This window comes from Bombina bombina, chromosome 4 (assembly GCF_027579735.1).
Source record: "Bombina bombina isolate aBomBom1 chromosome 4, aBomBom1.pri, whole genome shotgun sequence".
Lineage (NCBI taxonomy): Eukaryota > Metazoa > Chordata > Amphibia > Anura > Bombinatoridae > Bombina > Bombina bombina.
The window spans coordinates 508,351,478-508,375,738 of record NC_069502.1 but is presented as its reverse complement, the minus strand read 5'-3'; the positions used below and the strand labels follow the sequence as shown (position 1 = coordinate 508,375,738).

The window sequence follows — 24,261 nt, the reverse complement described above, 5'->3', positions numbered from 1 at the left end:
CAGCGTGGTTCTGGTTCGAGGAACTAGAAAAGTCGCTCAGTAGAGAGACTCCATATGAGGAGGTTATGGACAGAGTTCACGCACTTAAGTTGTCTAACTCTTTTATTTTAGATGCCGCTTTGCAATTAGCTAGATTAGCGGCGAAAAATTCAGGGTTTGCAATCGTGGCGCGCAGAGCGCTTTGGCTAAAGTCTTGGTCAGCGGATGTGTCATCCAAGACAAAATTGCTTAACATCCCTTTCAAAGGTAAAACTCTATTTGGACCAGAATTGAAAGAGATTATCTCAGACATCACTGGGGGAAAGGGCCACGCCCTTCCACAAGATAGGCCTTTCAAGGCCAAGAATAAGTCTAATTTTCGTTCCTTTCGCAATTTCAGGAACGGACCGGCCTCTAATTCTGCATCCTCTAAGCAAGAGGGTAATGCCTCACAACCCAAACCAGCCTGGAAACCGATGCAAGGCTGGAACAAGGGTAAGCAGGCCAAGAAGCCTGCTGCTGCTAACAAAACAGCATGAAGGAGTAGCCCCTGATCCGGGACCGGATCTAGTAGGGGGCAGACTCTCTCTCTTTGCTCAGGCTTGGGCAAGAGATGTTCAGGATCCCTGGGCACTAGAAATAGTTTCTCAGGGTTATCTTCTGGAATTCAGGGAACTACCCCCAAGGGGAAGGTTCCACATGTCTCACTTATCCTTAAACCAAATAAAGAGACAGGCGTTCTTACATTGTGTAGAAGACCTGTTAAAGATGGGAGTGATACACCCAGTTCCAATAAAGGAACAAGGAATAGGGTTTTATTCAAATCTGTTCGTAGTTCCCAAAAAAGAGGGAACTTTCAGACCAATTTTGGATTTGAAGATCCTAAACAAATTTCTCAGGGTACCATCGTTCAAGATGGAAACCATTCGAACGATTCTACCCACTATCCAGGAAGGTCAATTTATGACTACCGTGGATCTAAAGGATGCGTACCTACATATTCCTATCCACAAAGAACATCATCAGTTCCTAAGGTTCGCCTTTCTGGACAAACATTACCAGTTTGTGGCCCTCCCATTCGGGTTAGAGACTGCTCCAAGGATTTTCACAAAGGTACTAGGGTCCCTTCTAGCGGTTCTAAGACCGAGGGGCATTGCAGTAGTACCTTACTTGGACGACATTCTAATACAAGCGTCGTCCCTGTCAAAAGCAAAGGCTCATACAGACATCGTTCTGGCCTTTCTCAGATCACACGGATGGAAGGTGAAAATAGAAAAAAGTTCTCTGTCTCCATCAACAAGAGTTCCCTTCTTGGGAACAATAATAGATTCCTTAGAAATGAGGATTTTTCTGACAGAGGTCAGAAAGTCAAAACTTCTAAGCACTTGTTCTTCATTCTGTTCCATGTCCTTCCATAGATCAGTGCATGGAAGTAGTAGGGTTGATGGTTGCAGCAATGGACATAGTTCCTTTTGCACGAATTCATCTAAGACCATTACAACTGTGCATGCTCAAACAGTGGAATGGGGACTATACAGACTTGTCTCCAATGATTCAAGTAGATCAGAAGACCAGAGATTCACTCCGTTGGTGGCTGACCCTGGATCATCTATCCCAGGGAATGAGCTTCCGCAGACCAGAGTGGGTCATTGTCACGACCGACGCCAGTCTAGTGGGCTGGGGCGCGGTCTGGGAATCCCTGAAAGCTCAGGGACTATGGTCTCGGGAAGAGTCTCTTCTCCCGATAAACATTCTGGAACTAAGAGCGATCTTCAATGCTCTCAGGGCTTGGCCTCAGCTAGCAAAGGCCAGATTCATAAGATTCCAATCAGACAACATGACGACCGTTGCGTATATCAATCATCAGGGGGGAACAAGTAGTTCCCTGGCGATGAAAGAAGTGACCAAAATAATTCAATGGGTGGAGGATCACTCCTGCCACCTATCTGCGATCCACATCCCAGGTGTGGAAAACTGGGAAGCGGATTATCTGAGTCGTCAGACATTCCATCCGGGGGAGTGGGAACTCCACCCGGAGATCTTTGCCCAACTAACTCAATTATGGGGCATTCCAGACATGGATCTGATGGCGTCTCGTCAGAACTTCAAGGTTCCTTGCTACGGGTCCAGATCCAGGGATCCCAAGGCGACTCTAGTAGATGCACTAGTAGCACCTTGGACCTTCAACCTAGCTTATGTATTTCCACCGTTTCTTCTCATTCCCAGGCTGGTAGCCAGGATCAAACAGGAGAGGGCCTCGGTGATCTTGATAGCTCCTGCGTGGCCACGCAGGACTTGGTATGCAGATCTGGTGAATATGTCATCGGTTCCACCATGGAAGCTACCTTTGAGACAGGACCTTCTTGTTCAGGGTCCATTCGAACATCCAAATCTGGTCTCCCTCCAGCTGACGGCTTGGAGATTGAACGCTTGATTCTATCAAAGCGTGGGTTTTCAGATTCTGTGATAGATACTCTGGTTCAGGCCAGAAAACCGGTAACTAGAAAGATTTACCATAAAATATGGAAAAGATATATCTGTTGCTGTGAATCCAAAGGATTCCCATGGAATAAGATAAAAATTCCTAAGATTCTCTCCTTTCTACAAGAAGGTTTGGAGAAAGGATTATCTGCAAGTTCTCTAAAGGGACAGATCTCTGCTTTATCTGTCTTACTACACAAAAGACTGGCAGCTGTGCCAGATGTTCAAGCATTTGTTCAGGCTCTGGTTAGGATCAAGCCTGTTTACAGACCTTTGACTCCTCCCTGGAGTCTAAATCTAGTTCTTTCAGTTCTTCAAGGGGTTCCGTTTGAACCTTTACATTCCATAGATATTAAGTTACTATCTTGGAAAGTTTTGTTTTTGGTTGCTATTTCTTCTGCTAGAAGAGTTTCAGAGTTATCTGCTCTGCAGTGTTCTCCGCCCTATCTGGTGTTCCATGCAGATAAGGTGGTTTTTCGTACTAAGCCTGGATTTCTTTCAAAGGTTGTTTCTAACAAGAATATTAACCAGGAGATAGTTGTACCTTCTTTATGTCAGAATCCAGTTTCAAAGAAGGAACGTTTGTTACACAATTTGGACGTAGTCCGTGCTCTAAAATTCTATTTAGAGGCTACAAAAGATTTCAGACAAACATCTTCTTTGTTTGTTGTCTATTCTGGTAAAAGGAGAGGTCAAAAAGCGACTTCTACCTCTCTTTCCTTTTGGCTTAAAAGCATCATCAGATTGGCTTATGAGACTGCCGGACGGCAGCCTCCTGAAAGAATCACAGCTCACTCCACTAGGGCTGTGGCTTCCACATGGGCCTTCAAGAACGAGGCTTCTGTTGACCAGATATGTAAGGCAGCGACTTGGTCTTCACTGCACACTTTTGCCAAATTTTACAAATTTGATACTTTTGCTTCTTCGGAGGCTATTTTTGGGAGAAAGGTTTTGCAGGCCGTGGTGGCTTCCGTTTAGGTAACCTGATTTGCTCCCTCCCTTCATCCGTGTCCTAAAGCTTTGGTATTGGTTCCCACAAGTAAGGATGGCGCCGTGGACCGGACACACCAATGTTGGAGAAAACAGAATTTATGCTTACCTGATAAATTACTTTCTCCAACTGTGTGTCCGGTCCACGGCCCGCCCTGGTTTTTTAATCAGGTCTGATGAATTATTTTCTCTAACTACAGTCACCACGGTACCATATGGTTTCTCCTATATTTTTCCTCCTGTCCGTCGGTCGAATGACTGGGGTGGGCGGAGCCTAGGAGGGACTATATGGCCAGCTTTGCTGGGACTCTTTGCCATTTCCTGTTGGGGAAGAGATATTCCCACAAGTAAGGATGACGCCGTGGACCGGACACACCGTTGGAGAAAGTCATTTATCAGGTAAGCATAAATTCTGTTTTTTAAAGTAGTACAAGATTGTGCTGCTTTGTTCTAAGGTGTAGCCGTAGTCCATATCAGTCTCTTCAGTAGAGCTTTGATGGCTTTAGAGCAATGGGAACTTGTGGGACATAATTCTCTCTGCGCCTCCCATACTGTTGCTGCCCTACTTCTGACATACTTAGAGTTCTTACTCAGTTTTCTTTTAACGCAGGTCCATAGGAGGGAGAGGACCTCTTAAACCTGGAGCTGCTTTCACTGTTGGGCAGATGAGGAGGTAAGTGCTGACATTAGTATCTGGGGGACAATTATCAGACACGGAGGCACTTGACTCTTATGGGACCATAAAGAAACTCATGGATTGGGTACTTTATTAAACAGTAGCTGTGCAGGCACTGCGGCTGATAACTTTGGCTGTGTGGTTCTCATCTCCCGGCACTTTTAGTAATTCATGCGACCGGGAGATGGCTGACTTTGGCACGCCCACGATGGGCGGTTCTAGGAAAAAGATTTGCGCACCGTTTCTGGCTTCCTTTTTCATGTATGGAACAGTTTGCGCACCCTTTCTGTTTTTACTATATGTATTCACTGTGCTCTTCATAAGCGCTTGTTCGGTCTCTGCTGAGCATCGCTGATAGAAGGGAGCGACATCCTTCAGAGGTCTGGATGCATTGTTTATCCTGCAGAGTTCCGGTTCTGGGTACATCTTCTGTCTAAGTAGTGAGACAGTAAGGTAGGCACCTCAGCAGGGTTCTGCTGAGGTGTAGAGGTGTTCATAAGGGATAATATTTAATGCTGTATTAAAATTTAAAAAAAAAGTTTTCCAGTTTAACATTTAAAGAGACAGTAACGTTTTTTGTCAGTTTTAAATTTGATCAAAAATTTGCCAAAATTTGTGAACTATTGTGACGTTAAGATGGACCAAAAGTCTTTGCAAGCTATCACTTGTTCTTTATGCTTTAATGCCAATGTGGAACCACCAATCCCTTTTTGTTCCTCATGTATTGAGAGGACTTTCAGCTATAGGGACAGACTTTTTGCTGAACCATCATTTACTAAAGAGGATGATGTTCAGGAGTCTAATGCCAATGATCAATGTATACCGCAGCTTTCTCCTCAAGCGTCCCAAGGTTTACCACCATCACAAGCAGGGTTACTTTACAAGACATTGCTTCCCTCATGTCTTCTGCAGTTTCTGAAGCTTTTCCAATGTTGCAAGGAAAGCGTAAAAGGAAAACCAGGCATTCAGTAAGTTCTGATGCAGTTGTTGCAATTTTGGAGGTACCCTCCCAAGGACATGAAGAGGAGGGTACTACTGAAGTATCTGAGGGGGAAATCTCAGATTAAGAAAGTGCTTTGCCTCTGACAGATTCGGAGGTTGAAACCTTTAGGTTTAAACTAGAACTCCTCCGCCTCTTGCTTAGAGTGGTTTTAGTTACTTTGGATGATTGTGACTCCACAGTTGTTATTGTCCCTGAGAAGTCTAGTAAATTGGACAGATTCTTTGAGGTTCCTTCTTACTCAGACGTATTTCAAGTTCCAAAGAGTGCTTCATTGATTATTTCTAAGGAATGGGAGAGACCAGGTATTCCTTTTCTCCATCTCCTATTTTCAAAAAGATGTTTCCCATAGCTGACTCTGTTAAGGAGGCTTGGCAAACAGTTCCTAAGGTGGAAGGGGCCGTTTCCACCTTAGCCAAGAGAACTACTATTCCCATAGAGGATAGTTGTGCTTTCAAGAACCCTATGGATAAGAAGTTAAAGGACTTTCTTAAGAAGATTTATGTTCACCAGGGTTTGCAATGGCAACCTGCTACGTGCATTGCTACCGTCACTAGTGCGACGGCCTATTGGTTTGATGCATTGTCTGAGTCTCTCAGGACTGAGACTTCCTTAGAAGAGATCCAGGACAGGATAAAGGCTCTGAAGCTTGCCAATGCCTTTATTACATATGCTTCCCTTCAAATTATTAAAATGGGAGCTAAGATTTCAGGTTTCTCTATTCTTGCCCGCAGAGCTTTATGGTTGAAACCTTGGTCTGCAGATGTGTCTTCTAAGTCTAAGCTTCTGGCTATTCCTTACAAGGGGAAGACCTTGTTTGGACCTGGCCTAACAGAGATTAGCTCTGATATCACGGGAGGTAAGGGTCATCTTCTTCCTCAAGATAAGAGAAATAAGCAGAAAGGACGACAGAGTAATTTTCGTTCCTTTCGAAACTTCAAAGAAAATTCTTCCTCTTCCTCCTCTAAGCAGGAACAATCTAAGCCTGCATGGAGATCTAACCAGTCTTGGACTAAGGGAAAGCAGTCCAAGAAGCCTGCTGTCGAATCCAAGACAGCATGAAGGGCATGCCCCCGATCCGGGACCAGGTCTTGTAGGGGGCAGACTTTCTTTTTTCGCTCAGGTTTGGGTTCAGGATGTACAGGATCCTTGGGTAGTATAGATTGTGTCCCAGGGATACAGGCTGGAGTTCAAAAGCTTTCCTCCCAGAGGCAGATTTCTACTTTCAAGATTATCTGCAGACCAGATAAAGAGAGAGGCGTTCTTACATTGTGTAAGAGACCTCTCCGTCCTGGGAGTGATTGTTCCCGTTCCAGTTCAGGAACAGGGTATGGGGTTTTATTCCAATCTGTGGTTCCCAAAAAGGAGGGAACCTTCAGACCGATTTTAGACCTCAAGACCCTAAACAAATTCCTAAGGGTTCTGTCCTTCAAGATGGAAACTATTCGTTCCATTCTTCACTTAATCCAGGAGGGTCAATTCATGACAACAGGGGATTTAAAGGACGCGTACCTACATGTTCCTATTCACAGGGACCTAAGGTTTGCCTTCCAGGACAAACACTTTCAGTTTGTGGCTCTTCCTTTCGGCCTGGCCACTGCTCCCAGAATTTTCACAAAAATTCTGGGGTCTCTTTTAGCGGTGCTTCGGCCACGGGGCATCGGGGTGGCGCCTTAGCTAGACGACATTCTGGTTCAGGTGCCAACCTTTCAACAAGCAGGATTTTACACCGACACAGTGTTATCTTTCCTGAGAACTCACGGGTGGAAAATAAATTTGGAAAAGAGTTCCTTAGTTCCAGACACAAGAGTATCTTTCTTGGGAACCATAATAGACTCTCTGTCTATGAAGATTTTTCTGACAGAAGTCAGGAAATCAAAGATTGTCAATACTTGCCTAGTCCTTCAGTCTACTCCCCGGCCGTCAGTGGCTCAGTGTATGGAGGTAATCGGGCTGATGGTAGCGACAATGGACATCTAACCGTTTGCTCGGTTCCACCTCAGACCTCTGCAGTTAAGCATGCTCAGACAATGGAACGGAGATTATGCAGACTTGTCTCCTCGAATATCTCTGGATCAGGAAACAAGTGATTCTCTTCTATGGTGGTTGTCTCTGGATCATCTCTCCCAAGGAACATGCTTTCGCAGACCAGCTTGGGTGATTGTGACAACAGACGCCAGCCTTCTGGGATGGGGAGCAGTATGGGGTTCCCTAAAGGCTTAGGGAATTTGGACTCAGCCAGCCTTAGGGAATTTGGTCTATTCTTCCTATAAACATTCTAGAACTGAGAGCGATCTACAGTGCTCTTCTGGCCTGGCCTCAGCCACGGTCCATTTTATCAGGTTCCAGTCGGACAACATAACTTCAGTGGCTTACATCAATCATCAGGGAGGAACGAGGAGTTCATTGGCGATGATAGAGGTAGCCAAGATAATTCAGTGGGCGGAGGCCCATTTTTGCTGTCTATCAGCGATCCACATCCCAGGGGTGGACAACTGGGAGGCGGACTTCCTGAGCAGGCAGACCTTTCATCCGGGGGAGTGGGAGCTCCATCCGGAAGTGTTTTCCGACCTGATTCTCAAGTGGGGTCAGCCGGAATTGGATCTCATGGCATCTCGTCAGAATGCCAAGCTCCCAAGATACGGATCGAGGTCCAGAGACCCCCAGGCGGCTCTGGCGGTTCCTTGGACCTTCAAGCTAGCATACCTATTTCCTCCGTTTGCACTTCTTCCTCTGGTTATTGCTCGAGTCAAACAGGAGAGAGCTTTGGTGATCCTCATAGCACCGGCCTGGCCTCGCAGGATTTGGTATGCGGATCTGGTGAAGATGATGTCTCTGCCACCTTGGAGACTCCCGTTGAGGAAGGACCTTCTCATTCAGGGGCCCTTCCTTCATCCAAATTTAGTTTCTCTGAAGCTGACTGCTTGGAGGTTGAACACTTAATCTTATCCAAGCGGGGGTTTTCTGAGCCGGTCATAGAGACCATGATTCAGGCCCGTAAGCCTGTAACTAGTAAAATTTACCATTTTTGGCGTAAATATCTTTTTTGGTGTGAATTCAAGGGTTACTCATGGAGTAGAGTTAGAATTCCTTGAATTTTGTCTTTTCTCCAAGAGGGTTTGGAGAAAGGTTTATCGACGAGTTCCCTAAAGGGTCAGATCTCAGCTTTATCTATTCTGTTACACAAACGTGTGGCGGATGTTCCAGATGTACAGTTTTTTTTATCAGGCCTTGGTCAGAATCAGGCCTGTGTTTAAACCAGTTACTCCTCCTTGGAGTCTTAATTTAGTTCTCAGAGTCCTTCAGGGGGTTCCGTTTGAGCCTATGCATTCCTTAGATTAAGTTATTATCTTGGAAGGTTTTGTTTCTTGTTGCCATTTCTTCAGCTCGTAGGGTGTCAGAGCTCTCGGCATTGTAGTACAAATCTCCTTACCTTATTTTCCATTCAGATAAGGTAGTGTTACGTACTAGATTAGGATTTCTTCTTAAGGTTGTTTCTGATCGGAACATTAATCAGGGGATTGTTGTTCCTTTTTTGTGTTCTAATCCTCCTTGTAAGAAGGAACGTCTTCTGCACAATTTGGACGTGGTCCGTGCTTTAAAGTTTTACCTGCAGGCGACTAAGAATTTTCGTCAGTCTTCTTCTCTGATTGTGGTTTTCTCGGGAAAACGTAAGGGACAGAAAGCTACGGCTACATCTCTTTCTTTTTGGCTGAGGAGTATCATACGTTTTGCATATGAGACTGCTGGACAGCGGTCTCATTCCACGAGAGCTGTTGCTTCCTCATGGGCATTCAAAAATAAAACTTCTATGGAGGCTGCAACTTGGTCCTCTCTTCACACTTTTTCAAAGTTTTACAAATTTGACACTTTTGCCTTGGCTGAGGCAGCTTTTGGGAGAAAAGTTCTTCAAGCAGTGGTGCCTTCTGTTTAGGTTCCCTGTCTTGTCCCTACGTATCATCTATGAACTCTAGCTTGGGTATTGGATCCGATTAGTAATTAAGATGATCCGTGGACTCATTGTGTCTTAAAAAAGAAAAGAAAATGTATGCTTACCTGATGAATTTATTTCTTTTTTGACACAGTGAGTCCACGGCCCGCCCCGGTTCTTGTAGACAGGTTGTTAATTATTATAAACTTCAGACACCTCTGCACCTTGGTTTTTCTTTCCTTAACTTCGGTCGAATGACTGGAGTGGGAGGGAAGGGAGGAGCTATTTAACAGCTTTGCTGTGGTGCTCTTTGCCGCCTCCTGCTGACCTGGAGGTGAATATCCCATTAGTAATTAAGATGATCCGTGGACTCATTGTGTCAAAAAAGAAATACATTTATCAGGTAAGCATATATTTTCTTTTTTTTATGCATCTTTGTTATCTTGTTTGGCAACCTGTAATTATTGAATGTCTGTATGTGATGTGTGAAAAATACTGCAGAAAGCTATGGGTTTTAAAACAGAAGTAGATCTTGTTTATAGTTTGCTAAACGTGCAAAGGTAAGAATTTTTCCCCCCATTTATTTCATTCTGGTAGAAGAATATAGAAAACAAATAGTTTATCTTTGCAAACTGTTCTTCAAACTTTTTTTTTCTCATAACCCACTTTCCCTTTCCTACCTAAATCCTTTGCTTAGTATTACATTGTCTGGTATTGAATATAAAAAAAGATTAACAAGAGATTTTGAAGTGTTTGATTTATTAGTCAATACATGCTGCATTTCTTTATAGTATCAAATATGCTTTCCAATCAGATGTATATGCTTAGCAAACTGTCTAAGAAGATACATACTCAAAGCATGTTTGTAAATTCAAACATTAGAACAAATATTTGCCTTGACAATAGTTTCACTATTGAATTTGTTGAATGTTAAATTTTCTTATTTTTAATGAAACATTAATTTCTAGAGCAAACCTACAAGAAAGTGAAATGCAATGTGTTTATTTGACTATAACATTTAGATGTTTTATTTGACTGTTCTTAACATAAAATATCATTTTAAAAATAGGGAAATATAGCATCCAAATTTTACAATCACTACCTTAAAATATATATTAGAGTTATTGAGTGCAGACAAATGCTACCAACAAAAATCACTCAGCAGGATCTATGCATGCTGCAAAGAGGAAGCAAGTGTGAAATAATAGAACTCTTTTGACCCACTGCTTGGTCCTGACCCTTAGTTTCAAGAACCTAGTGTAGCTGCTACTCGGCAATAAGAGATTCCTTTCCTAAGGGGGGAATGGACAGTATCCACTACTTCCCCCTTGAAGGTGACATCCTTTACTGACCCCTTGGATTCTTAAGGTCTCAACTTTATAAAACTCTCCAGTCACCTGAGATTTTCTAAAATATCCGTCATTGCCTTAAGGTCTTTGATCGGATTCTCTAACTGCAAATTGTAAAAGATCATGATGTGCTCTTTGAGATTCATATAGAAAATATGCAGCAAAATGGAATTTAATACTTCATAAAATTATTATTTAAAGTAACTAGGATACAAATCATACTATACATGGTAAAAAAAAAATCATAGACATGGTAAAAATTATTTTCAGTGCATTGTCAAAAGACAGTTTATTTAAGACAGTTATTTTTTTTCTAAAACCTCAGGCACCTTCTACACTTTTGTTTTATCTTCTTTTTCTTCTTAAAGGGACAGTCTAGGCCAAAATAAACTTTCATGATTCAGATAGAGCATGTAATTTTAAACAATTTTCCAATTTACTTTTATCACCAATTTTGCTTTGTTCTCTTGGTATTCTTAGTTGAAAGCTTAACCTAGGAGGTTCATATGCTAATTTCTTAGACCTTGAAGCCCACCTCTTTCAGATTGCATTTTAACAGTTTTTCACCACTAGAGGGTGTTAGTTCACGTATTTCATATAGATAACACTGTGCTCGTGCACGAGAAGTTATCTGGGAGCAGGCACTGATTGGCTAGACTGCAAGTCTGTCAAAAGAACTGAAAAAAAGGGCAGTTTGCAGAGGCTTAGATACAAGATAATCACAGAGGTTAAAAGTATATTATTATAAATGTGTTAGTTATGCAAAACTGGGAAATGGGTAATAAAAGATTATCTATCTATTCCAATAAGAACCTGGCCACCAGGAGGAGGCAAAGACAACCCAGCCAAAGGCTTAAATACTCCTCCTACTCACCTCATCCCCCAGTCATTCTTTGCCTTTCGTCCCAGGAAGTTGGCAGAGAAGTGTCAGAATATTTCATTTTTTGTCTCTTATGGAGGGTAGTACTCTTCGGCATGGGGCAGGAGTTTTAAGTAGTGAGGGCTTGGATGAAAGTTAGAGTCTGGAGATGCAGGGAGAGTCTTTCTGTGAAACCATCCCGACTCAGATTAACAGCTCCTCAAGCAATCGCGTTGTCGAACTTCGCTCCGCTGCCTGCTTTCTTCTCTTAAGTCCATGGCGGAGGCGATGCTACTATCTGTCACACTTGAAAGGCTGTGTTCCCGTTCCATGGCGTAGATTCAGGTAAGATCATTTCATTTTACGTTATTCATCAATGTACTGTAATGTGAATATTTACCCGAGAGGCTACCACCTTGCGGGTCTAACTTATCATAAGGGTCTCAATGAGTCTTTTGTAGTATCTTGGATTAGAGGATTAATATCTCTTGAGGGGGGTTATTGAACAGGGGGGTTTATAATCATGTTTTTTATGTGATTCAACCTGCTTATGTGTGATGTTTATGGGCTTGTGGTTTGGAACATTGAGGCCTTTTGAAGTGACGCAACCTTTTGGTTGGGCACACTTTTTTTGAATGTACGGTTCACCTTGTGTTCGGGCGTGGTTCTTTTTTCCATTTCCGCATTCCCGACCGTGTGACGAAGGAAATGTTCTAGTCCACAGGTGTCTGGTCATAGGTGGTGGTGAGTGCCCCAGCCATTGGAGGTGTCAGGTTCCGTTTTTGTTTTTTACTTCTTTAGTCCATATTTATATATCCTCTATCCAGTTATGGATGATTCTGATGCTGAGACTGTGCTAATTTCAGATTCAGTTACGGAGAATTCTGATACTGAGTCTATTTTGATTTCAGAGTATGTGTCCGGTGACAAATCCGGATTAACCTCGTTGACACATGTCAACCAGTTTTGTTCTGTTTGCCATTTCAGAGTGCCTGGTTCTTAGGGCTCAGGGAATCAAGGGACTGCTGAGCCACCCACCTCTGGGGGTCCTGTACTCCGAGAGGTGAGTTCATTACCAATTCATACTTCTACACATGCGGGTGACCCAGTTTCTGATTCCTCCATGCAGGGTGGCGTGTTCCCCCCGAAGGTTGCTGCACGGTTTCGCTTCCACATAATGTTGGCGATTGTTCGTCTGCAGAGTCCAGGCGTTTATTTGAGAATGTGCTTGTGCCCTATTGTCCCTGGCCTTCCGCCTTGGGGAGGGCCTCTACAGTTCCCCGCGGGTGTAACTGTCCCTGAGTGTTGTGCCTTTCGTTACAGGATTGCGCGCCTTCACGTATTGCTCAGACATGTTTTTCAGTTATTGAATGACCCTATCATTACCAGATATTGGGATTTTCAGTCTGCTAATTTGAATGGTGCACCTCATTAGACATGTGGGGATGAAGTAATTTCCTGATTGTCATTTGTTTGAGATCTTTCTCAGTTTTGTGTGATAGGGTTCTGTTTGACTCGTCCTGCGGGTAGGCCTGTGTCTTTTGGGCGTTAACCTCCGGGTTGCCTTATATTTTATTTATATCCAATGGGATGTCTTTTATTTGTTTTTGTTTCCTTCGGGAACCTTCTGGGATTGATACTCTTTATTACTTCTTCAAAAATTGTTTTGGACATGTTAGTCCTATGTTAAAGATGTCTGTTTTCTGTTTTTTCCCCTATGAGGGAGAATTTTTGCAGCTTGACAGTTAGGACCCTAGGTGCAGGCTGGTCCTGTTGGGTTTGTTCGGTCTTGCGGCTGTTCAGACACTTGGCGCTGTTCTGCTCCGCAGGTTCAGTAGAAGCGCCGAGTGCTCAGGTTATCTTTTTTTTTTAAATGTTTAACTAAGCATTCAAAAGGACCTGTGGGTCCAAGAGGTGGGAAGGATTGTTTCAGTCCTTATAGCCTTCAGTCATAGATGGCCAGGCAGGGGAGTTTTCCGCTGCGTCACTCTATCTGACATCTGATTGCACCAGAACTTAGTTTTCCTACCCCATGTGGTGGAGGGTTGGATGGCTTAATGCCCCTTACCGCAGTTGAGCGGTTTGACCTTCATTTTTAGGCCTCTATATATGTCCTTTTGGGCTTGATCCAACAGCTTGTACAGGATAGCTGTCTAGTATGCGGAAGGTTTGCAGTTTTAAACCAGTTGCAGCTCTTGACACCTTGTAGGTGTATGCATAATCTGTAGTGTATCTAGATGCAACTCTTACTCTTTTACGTGTACGGTCTGTCTGAGTTATAAGAAACTGGTGAGTTGGATCTTCTTTTAGGGATCTGTATTTCCCGGTGATGGTTGTTCCCTGCGGGGACTTTGTTTAGCTCGGGAGTTTCCGGAGCTGGCTAGGTTTAGTGCCTTTCTCTTCCTTGTGTCCTCTGCTTGTGTGGAGGTGATAGGGAGACTAGTCCTGCTAGTAGGATTTTCTCCAACATAGGTGTGTCCGGTCCACGGCGTCATCCTTACTTGTGGGATATTCTCTTCCCCAACAGGAAATGGCAAAGAGCCCAGCAAAGCTGGTCACATGATCCCTCCTAGGCTCCGCCTACCCCAGTCATTCTCTTTGCCGTTGTACAGGCAACATCTCCACGGAGATGGCTTAGAGTTTTTTAGTGTTTAACTGTAGTTTTTATTATTCAATCAAGAGTTTGTTATTTTAAAATAGTGCTGGTATGTACTATTTACTCAGAAACAGAAAAGAGATGAAGATTTCTGTTTGTATGAGGAAAATGATTTTAGCACCGTAACTAAAATCCATGGCTGTTCCACACAGGACTGTTGAGAGCAATTAACTTCAGTTGGGGGAACAGTGTGCAGTCTCTTGCTGCTTGAGGTATGACACATTCTAACAAGACGATGTAATGCTGGAAGCTGTCATTTTTTCCCTATGGGATCCGGTAAGCCATGTTTATTACGATGGTAAATAAGGGCTTCACAAGGGCTTATTAAGATTGTAGACTTTTCTGGGCTAAATCGATTCAGTTTTAAAACATATTTAGCTTTGAGGAATCATTTTATCTGGGTTTATTGATATTATAATATCGGCAGGCACTGTATTAGACACCTTATTTCTCTGGGGCTTTCCCAAAGCATAAGCAGAGCCTCATTTTCGCGCCGGTGTGGCGCACTTGTTTTTGAGAGGCATGGCATGCAGTCGCATGTGAGAGGAGCTCTGATACTTAGAAAAGACTTTCTGAAGGCGTCATTTGGTATCGTATTCCCCTTTGGGCTTGGTTGGGTCTCAGCAAAGCAGATACCAGGGACTGTAAAGGGGTTAAAGTGTTAAAACGGCTCCGGTTCCGTTATTTTAAGGGTTAAAGCTTCCAAATTTGGTGTGCAATACTTTTAAGGCTTTAAGACACTGTGGTGAAAATTTGGTGAATTTTGTACAATTCCTTCATGTTTTTTCGCAATTGCAGTAATAAAGTGTGTTCAGTTTAAAATTTAAAGTGACAGTAACGGTTTTATTTTAAAACGTTTTTTGTACTTTATTATCAAGTTTATGCCTGTTTAACATGTCTGAACTACCAGATAGACTGTGTTCTGAATGTGGGGAAGCCAGAATTCCTGTTCATTTAAATAAATGTGATTTATGTGATAATGACAATGATGCCCAAGATGATTCCTCAAGTGAGGGGAGTAAGCATGGTACTGCATCATTCCCTCCTTCGTCTACACGAGTCTTGCCCACTCAGGAGGCCCCTAGTACATCTAGCGCGCCAATACTGCTTACTATGCAACAATTAACGGCTGTAATGGATAATTCTGTCAAAAACATTTTAGCCAAAATGAACCCTTGTCAGCGTAAGCGTGGCTGCTCTGTTTTAGTTACTGAAGAGCATGACGACGCTGATATTAATATCTCTGAAGGGCCCCTAACCCAATTTGAGGGGGCCAGGGAGGTTTTGTCTGAGGGAGAAATTACTGATTCAGGGAACATTTCTCAACAGGCTGAACCTGATGTAATTGCATTTAAATTTAAGTTGGAACATCTCCGCATTCTGCTTAAGGAGGTATTATCCACTCTGGATGATTGTGAAAAGTTGGTCATCCCAGAGAAACTATGTAAAATGGACAAGTTCCTAGAGGTGCCGGAGCTCCCAGAAGCTTTTCCTATACCCAAGCGGGTGGCGGACATTGTTAATAAAGAATGGGAAAGGCCCGGTATTCCTTTCGTCCCTCCCCCCATATTTAAAAAATTGTTTCCTATGGTCGACCCCAGAAAGGACTTATGGCAGACAGTCCCCAAGGTCGAGGGAGCGGTTTCTACTTTAAACAAACGCACCACTATACCCATAGAGGATAGTTGTGCTTTCAAAGATCCTATGGATAAAAAATTGGAAGGTTTGCTTAAAAAGATGTTTGTTCAGCAGGGTTACCTTCTACAACCAATTTCATGCATTGTCCCTGTCACTACAGCCGCATGTTTCTGGTTTGATGAACTGATAAAGGCGCTCGATAGTGATTCTCCTCCTTATGAGGAGATTATGGACAGAATCAATGCTCTCAAATTGGCTAATTCTTTCACCCTAGACGCCACTTTGCAATTGGCTAGGTTAGCGGCTAAGAATTCTGGGTTTGCTATTGTGGCGCGCAGAGCGCTTTGGTTGAAATCTTGGTCGGCTGACGCGTCTTCCAAGAACAAGCTACTAAACATTCCTTTCAAGGGGAAAACGCTGTTTGGCCCTGACTTGAAAGAGATTATCTCGGATATCACTGGGGGTAAGGGCCACGCCCTTCCTCAGGATCGGCCTTTCAAGGCGAAAAATAGACCCAATTTTCGTCCCTTTCGTAAAAACGGACCAGCCCAAAGTGCTACGTCCTCTAAGCAAGAGGGTAATACTTCTCAAGCCAAGCCAGCTTGGAGACCAATGCAAGGCTGGAACAAGGGAAAGCAGGCCAAGAAGCCTGCCACTGCTACCAAGACAGCATGAAATATTGGCCCCCGATCCGGGACCGGATCTGGTGGGGGGCAGACTCTCTCTCTTCGCTCAGGCTTGGGCAAGAGATGTTCTGGATCCTTGGGCGCTAGAAATAGTCTCCCAGGGTTATCTTCTGGAATTCAAGGGACTTCCCCCAAGGGGGAGGTTCCACAGGTCTCAGTTGTCTTCAGACCACATAAAAAGACAGGCGTTCTTACATTGTGTAGAAGACCTGTTAAAAATGGGAGTGATTCATCCTGTTCCACTAAGAGAACAAGGGATGGGGTTCTACTCCAATCTGTTCATAGTTCCCAAAAAAGAGGGAACGTTCAGACCAATCTTAGATCTCAAGATCTTAAACAAGTTTCTCAAGGTTCCATCTTTCAAGATGGAAACCATTCGAACTATTCTTCCTTCCATCCAGGAGGGTCAATTCATGACCACGGTGGATTTAAAGGATGCGTATCTACATATTCCTATCCACAAGGAACATCATCGGTTCCTAAGGTTTGCATTCCTGGACAAACATTACCAGTTCGTGGCGCTTCCTTTCGGATTAGCCACTGCTCCAAGGATTTTCACAAAGGTACTAGGCTCCCTTCTAGCGGTGCTAAGACCAAGGGGCATTGCAGTAGTACCTTACCTGGACGACATTCTGATTCAAGCGTCGTCCCTTCCTCAAGCAAAGGCTCACACGGACATTGTCCTGGCCTTTCTCAGATCTCACGGCTGGAAAGTGAACGTGGAAAAGAGTTCTCTATCCCCGTCAACAAGGGTTCCCTTCTTGGGAACAATTATAGACTCTTTAGAAATGAGGATCTTTCTAACAGAGGCCAGAAAAACAAAACTTCTAGACTCTTGTCGGATACTTCATTCCGTTCCTCTTCCTTCCATAGCTCAGTGCATGGAAGTGATCGGGTTGATGGTAGCGGCGATGGACATAGTTCCCTTTGCGCGCATTCATCTAAGACCATTACAACTGTGCATGCTCAGTCAGTGGAATGGGGACTATACAGACTTGTCTCCGAAGATACAAGTAAATCAGAGGACCAGAGACTCACTCCGTTGGTGGCTGTCCCTGGACAATCTGTCTCAAGGGATGACGTTCCGCAGACCAGAGTGGGTCATTGTCACGACCGACGCCAGTCTGATGGGCTGGGGCGCGGTCTGGGGATCCCTGAAAGCTCAGGGTCTTTGGTCTCGGGAAGAATCTCTTCTACCGATAAATATTCTGGAACTGAGAGCGATATTCAATGCTCTCAAGGCCTGGCCTCGGCTAGCGAGGACCGAGTTCATACGGTTTCAATCAGACAACATGACAACTGTTGCGTACATCAACCATCAGGGGGGAACAAGGAGTTCCCTAGCGATGGAAGAAGTGACCAAAATCATTCTATGGGCGGAGTCTCACTCCTGCCACCTGTCTGCTATCCACATCCCAGGAGTGGAAAATTGGGAAGCGGATTTTCTGAGTCGTCAGACATTGCATCCGGGGGAGTGGGAACTCCATCCGGAAATCTTTGCCCAAGTCACTCACCTGTGGGGCATTCCAGACATGGATCTGATGGCTTCTCGTCAGAACTTCAAAGTTCCTTGCTACGGGGCCAGATCCAGGGATCCCAAGGCGGCTCTAGTGGATGCACTAGTAGCACCTTGGACCTTCAAACTAGCTTATGTGTTCCCGCCATTTCCTCTCATCCCCAGGCTGGTAGCCAGGATCAATCAGGAGAGGGCGTCGGTGATCTTGATAGCTCCTGCGTGGCCACGCAGGACTTGGTATGCAGATCTGGTGAATATGTCATCGGCTCCACCTTGGAAGCTACCTTTGAGACGAGACCTTCTTGTTCAGGGTCCGTTCGAACATCCGAATCTGGTTTCACTCCAGCTGACTGCTTGGAGATTGAACGCTTGATTTTATCGAAGCGAGGATTCTCAGATTCTGTTATCGATACTCTTGTTCAGGCCAGAAAGCCTGTAACTAGAAAGATTTACCACAAAATTTGGAAAAAATATATCTGTTGGTGTGAATCTAAAGGATTCCCTTGGGATAAGGTTAAGATTCCTAGGATTCTATCCTTCCTTCAAGAAGGATTGGAAAAAGGATTATCTGCTAGTTCCCTGAAGGGACAGATTTCTGCCTTGTCGGTATTACTTCACAAAAAGCTGGCAGCTGTGCCAGATGTTCAAGCCTTTGTTCAGGCTCTGGTTAGAATCAAGCCTGTTTACAAACCTTTGACTCCTCCTTGGAGTCTCAATTTAGTTCTTTCAGTTCTTCAGGGGGTTCCGTTTGAACCCTTACATTCCGTTGATATTAAGTTATTATCTTGGAAAGTTTTGTTTTTAGTTGCGATTTCTTCTGCTAGAAGAGTCTCAGAATTATCTGCTCTGCAGTGTTCTCCTCCTTATCTGGTGTTCCATGCAGATAAGGTGGTTTTACGTACTAAACCTGGTTTTCTTCCAAAAGTTGTTTCTAACAAAAACATTAACCAGGAGATTATCGTACCTTCTCTGTGTCCAAAACCAGTTTCAAAGAAGGAACGTTTGTTGCACAATTTGGATGTTGTTCGCGCTCTAAAATTCTATTTAGATGCTACAAAGGATTTTAGACAAACATCTTCCTTGTTTGTTGTTTATTCAGGTAAAAGGAGAGGTCAAAAAGCAACTTCTACCTCTCTCTCTTTTTGGATTAAAAGCATCATCAGATTGGCTTACGAGACTGCCGGACGGCAGCCTCCCGAAAGAATCACAGCTCATTCCACTAGGGCTGTGGCTTCCACATGGGCCTTCAAAAACGAGGCTTCTGTTGATCAGATATGTAGGGCAGCGACTTGGTCTTCACTGCACACTTTTACCAAATTTTACAAGTTTGATACTTTTGCTTCTTCTGAGGCTATTTTTGGGAGAAAGGTTTTGCAAGCCGTGGTGCCTTCCATTTAGGTGACCTGATTTGCTCCCTCCCTTCATCCGTGTCCTAAAGCTTTGGTATTGGTTCCCACAAGTAAGGATGACGCCGTGGACCGGACACACCTATGTTGGAGAAAACAGAATTTATGTTTACCTGATAAATTTCTTTCTCCAACGGTGTGTCCGGTCCACGGCCCGCCCTGGTTTTTTAATCAGGTCTGATAATTTATTTTCTTTAACTACAGTCACCACGGTACCATATGGTTTCTCCTATGCAAATATTCCTCCTTAACGTCGGTCGAATGACTGGGGTAGGCGGAGCCTAGGAGGGATCATGTGACCAGCTTTGCTGGGCTCTTTGCCATTTCCTGTTGGGGAAGAGAATATCCCACAAGTAAGGATGACGCCGTGGACCGGACACACCGTTGGAGAAAGAAATTTATCAGGTAAACATAAATTCTGTTTTTTTGACCTTGAGGTATCCCTTGGTTGTTCTGAGGCTCTGAGAAGTATCTTCATACGACGTCTAGCCTTGCTCCTTGGTGCGTTGGACTTTAGCTAGGGGTGGTTCCTTCCTTTGGTCGGGACTTTAGAGTTCTTCTCGCTATCCAGATTCTCTGGATATGCATCCATACCCTTGTGTCTGGCTTTTTGGCCAGTTAGGGTGTTTGGTTATATGGTGGTAAGGTTTGCCTGAACTATTAGATGCCCGGACGTGTTTTTCTCCCTGAGACTTCCGATTGCTGAAGCTTCAATTGAACTTTTTCCTGACCCAGTATTGAGTGGTTTTGGAATCTTGGATCTCAGGACTGGTCGGGGTGTTCCACGGTAGTGGGAACTTGGGATGTGTCCTTGCTCTATCTACCTAACCTGGTCATGGTTGGCCAGGTTTTCAGAGATTTTTTTTTCTCTTTGCCATAGAGTGGTCCATGTCATCTGGTGGTTAGCCGTGTGGCTTGAGCCTCAAGGGTGGTTGATTCATACCCAGCTGCTGGCATTGGATGTCCAATTTCTGGTGCGCCTTAGGGTTGCATTCCCCTGGTCAGCTTGCCAGTGTTTTCGTGGATTCCCTGCTCTGCAGGTAAATGGGTTGGCTGTGCCTCTGCTTGGCAAGCTACTTGTAGGGGGGTCCTTTTCTAGGACATCTGTTTTGGGAATTTCTCTTCCCATTAACCGGTGACTTCGGGCCTTGAGGACAGTTGTTGCCCTTCCGGGCATCATCCCTTTTCTTTTGGGGATATTCTGCTCCCTATGGAGATAGTCCTTGCTTGGGGCTTCTCCTGGATGGGAGGCGGAAAGTTGGGATTGGTTCCCCCTGGGGTCTTGCTGGCTCCAAGCAGACTTGTTGGACCTTTATTTTGATAGATCCTTAGGTCTATGGCCTTGTTGTCTGTTTTCAGAGTCGAGTTGTACTTGTACTCTGTGGGGATGGCTGTGATAGCCTAACGCTCATTCCTGTACCTGTTTCGGTATTCTTTTGTTTCCCTGTTTTGTATCCCTGAGGCTGGGTTGGTCCAGCTGGCTGTGAGTCTGCAGTTCAGGATGGCTGAGCGGTCTATGGAGCTACGTTTGGGTTGCAGTCTCCTCTGGATGTGTGAGTTTTCTTGATTCTATCCTGTTAGCTTAGTCTGCTAGGGTATATATTTTCCTTTTAGCTTGCTTCATTGATTTCAGAAGAGGGTTTACTCTTCCTTCGGGTTCTGAGGGTATACTCTCCTTCTCTGGGGGTCTCGATTGAGGTTTTATGTTCCTTTTTTAGGGACCTGTGTGTAGGTCCGGAGACTTAGGTTGCCTGGAGCGTGCCCTCTGTCTGGGGGTTGCTTTTGCGGTCTGTTCCTTGCTTGACTGCTTCTTCTTCCTCGCAAGTACCCTCTGTGTCGTCCTGTTATGTTCTCATACTTGGGGTTTTTCACCTGGGTGTATTACACACTTTTTCATGGGCGAATACTTTGGTATTCTTGAAACTGGCAGGACTTTGCCTCTTCAGTTGCATTCCGTGCTTGCAGGTTCTTGGAGAGACGTCTGTTCTGTCTCTGTGCCCGGTCTTATCCCGGGTTTCTGTTGGTATAGGCGTGGCCTCCTCTCCCTGTTTGGGCGCCTTTGGGTCTCTGTGAGCTGGGCTCACTTGTGGAGATGTTCTTTTTTGTATTAGGGGACCTTTCGGTTTCCCTGATTCTCCTTTGCCTTGTTCCCTTGGGGGTTTCGGCTGGTGTCTCCTTCATTTGTGGAGATGAGCGGTGGTGGATCGTTTGTTTGGCGACGGTGTCTCCTGGAGGACTGTTGGCTCAGTCAAGTCCGTTTGCAGTCTCTAGTTTCATTCAGTGTCCTCTATAGCTTGGTTATTGTTTTCCCAAAGGTAATTAATGCAGCTGTGGACTTTTTCCATTTAAGAAGAAAAACATAAATTATGCTTACCTGATAGTTTCCTTCTCTTCTGATGGAAAGAGTCCACAGCTCCCCACCTGTAATTTTATGTGGGGCGTCCTTATATTCTTCTGGCACCTTTCACCCTGATATTTCTTCTATTGTTCCTTGTTCCTCGGCAGAATGATTGGGGGATGAGGGGAGTGGGAGGAGTATTTAAGCCTTTGGCTGGGTTGTCTTTGCCTCCTCCTGGTGGCCAGGTTCTTATTTCCCAAAGGTAATTAATGCAGCTGTAGACTCTTTCCATCAGACGAAAAGGAAATGATCAGGTAAGCATAATTTATGTTTTTCCATTTTTCCTGCGGCCGAATGACTGAGGATTATGGGTAAGGGAAGTGACATATATAGCAGTTTTGCTGTAGTGCTCTTTGCCTCCTCCTTCCCACTACTAATTGATGATTCCATGGACTCACCATATCCGGAAATAAATAAATTTATCAGGTAAGCATAAATTATGTTTTTGTTTCTCAAGCATCTGGCGGATGTTCCAGATGTTCAGTCCAGGCTCTGGTCAGAATCAGTCATGTGTTTTAGTCTATTGCTCCTCCTTGTTCTTAAAGTTTTGCAGCAGGCTTCGTTTGAGCTATTGCATTCTATAAATATTAAGTTGTTATCTTGGAAGGCTTTGTTTCTTATTGATATCTCTTCTGCTCGGAGAGTATAGGAACTCTCGGCTTTACAGTGTGATTCGCCTTACCTTATCTTTCATGCTGATAAGACGGTTCTTCAGAAAGTGGTTTCAGATAGAAATAGTAATCCTTCTTTTCATAAGGAATGTTTGTTGCAAAATTTGGATGTTGTGCATGCTCTAAAATTCTTCCTACAGGCGTCTAAGGATTTTCGCCAGTCCTCTGCCCTGTTTGTTTCTCTGGGAGGCGTAAAGATCAGAAAGCTACTGCTACTTCTCTTTCTCTCTCATCATTCCACGAGGGCTGTCTCCTCTTCTTGGGCTGAAGCGTCTGTAGAACAGATTTGCAAGGCTGCAACTTGGTCCTCTCTGCATACTTTTCCAAATTTAAATTTTTTTATACTTTTGCCTCTGCTGAGGCTTCTTTTGGGAGAAAGGTTCTTCAAGCGTTGGCGCCTTCCGTTTAGGTCTGCCTGTCTTGTTATCTATCCCTAGTCATCTGTGTCCTCTAGCTTGGGTATTGGTTCCCACTCCTAATTGATGACGTTGTGGACTCTCCATATCTTAGAAAAGAAAATGTATGCTTACCAGATAAATTTATTTATTTCCGGATATGGAGAGTCAACGACCCTACCCTTAATTTAATTCAAGACAGTTATTTTTTACTAAATCTCAGGCACCTCTACACCTTGTGTTATTCCTTTTTTCCATTTCCCTTTGGTCGATTGACTGGAGATTATGGGACAGGAAGTAATACTTAACAGCTCTGCTGTGGTGCTCTTAGCCTCCTCCTGCTGGCCAGGAGTGATATTCCCACTAGTAATTGATGACGTTGTGGACTCTCCATATCCGGAAATAAATGTATCAGGTAAGCATACATTATTATTTTTTTAATTGTATGCTATGTTCGAATCGGAAAAGGATATTTTAGGTTTTATATTCCTTTTAAGATTGCAACACATTAAGAGCATAATTTATTTTTCTATTGTAAAATGAGTTTTGCAGTCTTGTTGAGTATGGTCTTTAAAGGTGCTCCTTGGGCATACCTATAGTTCTCTCTCATTGTATTCTTGACGTATCTAATGCTGCAGGTCTTTCAATGTTATATTGTTAAATGTAGGCTGTCATGCATGCAGTTATTGGACTACATTTATGCTTACTTTATTAATGTATGCCTTCCATGATTGAAAGAGTACACATGTGTTGGAATTCCCCTCCTGACTACTTGGAGGAGGTCAAAGATACCCTGCACACCAGAGCTTTAAATATTTCCCATGATCCTCAGTAATATATAGCCAATTAGTGGTGTGCTAATTTAACATGATTTTTTTTTTTAAATAACTGCAAAAAGCAATTATTAGAGATAAAAGTGAAGGGATGTAAGGTGTTATTAAAAAAATGGCACTGAAAAGTGCCTTAACATAGCGATCTATAGGGACTGTGTTTTAAACCGTAAATATATATGTTTATGCTTATATACTGTACATATACAGTATATGTGTTACTATGTGTATATATACATATAAACACATAAATATATATTCATATATATTTAAAATCTGCTGTACAACGCTGCGTTACTTACCCCTTGTGCTGCACTAGGTTCTTTGCCATATCTCACTATATCATAACGAGGCTCCCATTAGAGCCTATGGAAGTGCACTCTCGTGAGCAAAATGCATCCATGCAATGCAAACACAAGGACGCATTGCGCTCAACTTGTAATACCAGTGCAAATTTGCACTCCACTTGTGATCTAGGCCTTGATGAGGAAACAGGAAAGATAATACTGGGTCAGCTGACCCTACATAAAATGAAAAGGAACGAGAAAAAAAAAGAAAAAAAAAAATTCTATACGTTTGAGAGAGATAATAAATAACACAAACAAAAAGGACAATACAAATCCATTCGGACAAAGATACATCAAGTTATCTTCACCCTGCCTAAAGTCAGTTACTGTGTTATTTCTTGCGCGGGTGATCGGATCATTGGTAGTATAGTGTAGTACTACAGCTTAGCTGTATTGAGTGCAGAGGAGAACAAGGTGGGGGGGGGGAGGTAGGGGGGGGCACATATGTGTGGC

The 24,261-nt window shown here is 43.7% G+C and overlaps 1 protein-coding gene across 1 annotated transcript in view; it reads left to right on the top strand.

Moving 5' to 3' along the window:
- Window positions 1-24,261, top strand: part of LMBRD1 (LMBR1 domain containing 1) — an 810,247-nt gene that overhangs the window by 281,140 nt on the left and 504,846 nt on the right. The gene's annotated exons all lie outside the window — the stretch shown is intronic.